Source organism: Camelina sativa, chromosome 4, assembly GCF_000633955.1.
Source record: "Camelina sativa cultivar DH55 chromosome 4, Cs, whole genome shotgun sequence".
NCBI classification, from domain to species: domain Eukaryota; kingdom Viridiplantae; phylum Streptophyta; class Magnoliopsida; order Brassicales; family Brassicaceae; genus Camelina; species Camelina sativa.
This window is the reverse complement of record NC_025688.1, coordinates 2,924,348-2,927,086: the sequence shown is the minus strand read 5'-3', so window position 1 is coordinate 2,927,086 and position 2,739 is coordinate 2,924,348. Positions and strand designations below refer to the sequence as shown.

General features: G+C 33.5%; 1 pseudogene; it reads right to left on the bottom strand.

Annotated features, from left to right (window-relative positions):
• The window catches only part of LOC104783479, a 3,526-nt pseudogene extending 1,278 nt beyond the window's left edge, over nt 1–2,248 (bottom strand).

Genomic DNA, 2,739 nt, shown 5'->3' with positions numbered 1-2,739 from the left:
TTTTTTTTTTTTTTTTTTTTTGTAATATAGGTATTATTAAGCCTTGTTATGGCTTGATCATTGCTAGTCCATTAACATTATAATGACCAAAGTAAAGATAATGACTATTATCTTGAAGTTTGTTTTTGTCGCCCCATGATGAACTCAGTGATACGGTGTTGGAAGGAACAAATCTATTTAATTGATTCGTTCCATTGGTTAATGTTTTCAGAGTAGTAACTAGTAAGTGTCGATTTGGGCCTTGTTGGCATACATCGCTGCTTATATAAGAGGTTCGATAAATTTTCAACTAAAACGTGAGATAGAAAAATGTACAAGAATGTGGGAGGGAGAGGAACCACACTTCCTTCCTCTGTTGTTCTTCGAAATGTTTTACATGTTGTCAGGAATCGAGCCCAGAGTCTTGTATTGCAAAATCAAAAGTGGGCTTCTCTTCTTCAATGTTGGAACGGGACAATGATCACCACCATCGTCTGGACGGCCTTGAGATCGTTTGGCAAATCATCTACCCTTTGGTATCAGTCTTGGATCCAGTCTCTCTTCTCCTTCTTTTTCTCACTTTCATGTGATCTTCTTTCATCTACTTATTTGGCATTTGTGTTGCCCTTCCCCCTCGTAAACTCTATACTGTATTTTGTTTTAATGCAAAAAAAACCCTTTGACACAAAATTTCAACTCAGCCCATTAGAGACCTAATCTTAATCAGCCCATTATTGAAAAAAATTAGAGAGACTGACACATAGATGGGAGGTGAATTAAGTACCTGGATGAGAGTCTAGGTTTTTTTGTTCCTATGAATGTTAATGAGAGTCTAGGTTTTTTTGTTCCGTCATGATGAAATATAGGATTTCTAGATGTGGGAACGAAAAAAATGATTTTATTTCATACGTATAACGTGGCTAAAAAGAAAAAAGTAATTTTACCTTATTATTTTAATAAATTGATAAGGGATTTCAAAGATATGGAGAAACCCTAGACATGGCTCCCGATAGAGAACGGCAGCGATGTTTTGTTCTACTTTTACTGCCGGCGAAGATTCTAAATCGCCGTAGGATTTTGGTGAACGATTATAATTAGGGATTACTAAAGCATATTTTCATACAGTGGTTATTATTTATCTCAGCAAAGAAAGAATAAACAACGAAACTGAAATCAATTGATAAGAAACGGAAATTATTATTATTCATTCATTCACCAAATCAAATATGGAAAAGTTATTAAAAAAAAAAAAAGAGAGAGTAATAAAAAAAAGTTAGGGTTTGGAGGAGCAGCTGGTTCCTCAAAAGCCCAAGAGTTCTCCTTGCGAACTTTTTCTTCTTTTTCGGGTGTGAAATCGTTCTCGATATTAAAGATCACACGAACCTCCTCTGGCGTCATGTCTTTGATGTGATCTGCAACGTTCTGGCAAGTGAGATCAAGAAGGCCTTTGACGTTGAGATAGTTAGCAGCGAGAATGAGTTGGAAGACTGTCGCCAGATCTTTATCCTTGAGAAACTCTGCTGCCCATTCCTTGATCTTCGCGGCTTCTTCTTCAGACATTGAATCAGCTTCCTTCTTTTCCTTGTCTTCCTTGCTCTCTTCTTCAGCATCTACAACATTGACGTGTGATTTGCAATACTCGATCACCATGGAGAGGATCTTTCCGGTGACGTTTGAAAGCGGGATCTTCGATCATGTGCCTTACGATCTGCAGTTTTCTCGCCATCAGAGCTCACCAACTCAAATTTTTTCGAAGACATATTGTTTATGAATTATGCAAAAGCTATTGGAATGAGAGAGATTGTTGAATGATGAATATAATAAAGAGGAGTCGAAGAAGTTCTATTTATAAAGTTTAAGAGTCGGTTAATTGTGTTTTCCTTTTCACAATTGGAAAACATGTGTTTCTTCTTTTTTCTTCCAAGTCCCAAACATATATAATAGGAAAAACCAAATCCTACTTTAACTAGGTTTTACTTTTAATAATTTGGGGCTTAATCGCAGATAAAAATTCTGGGCTTATCTAGTTGATTCAATAAACTTCTTTACCATATATAAACTAAGAGATATCCCGACATTTAAAAAAAAAATTTTAGTATAATAACAAAAATTATTGTTCTAATTTTAAAAAATTATTTTGTTTGAGATAATATTTATTTTTAATTGATCATGTGCCTTATTACGATCTGCAGTTTTCTCGCCACCACTTGCTCAATTACGAAAGACTCGCCATCAGAGCTCACCAACTCTATCTTTTTCGAAGACATATTGTTTATGAATTATGCAAAAGCTATTGGAATGAGAGAGATTGTTGAATGATGAATGGAATAAAGAGGAGTCGAAGATGGTCTATTTATAAAGTTTAAGAGTCGGTTAATTGTGTTTTCCTTTTCACAATTGGAAAACTTGTGTTTCTTCCTTTTTCTTCCAAGTCCCAAACATAAAAGGAAAAACCAAATCCTAGTTTAACTAGCAAATCCTAGTCCCAAACATGTGTTTCTTCCTTTTTCTTTTAATAATTTTGGTCTTAACCTCAGATAATAATTCTCGGTTTATCTAGTAGATTCTATACACTTCTTTAACATATTCCTTTTGTTTATTTTGTTAATATTATTAGATATTAAAAATAAAATATCTAACATCTTATTATAAATGTTATACTATTTTAGTATTTCGTAATTTAATAATTTTATTAAAAAGAAACTATTGCTATTTTTAATATAAAAATGGTACCTATTGGCTATTGCTATATTAAAATAT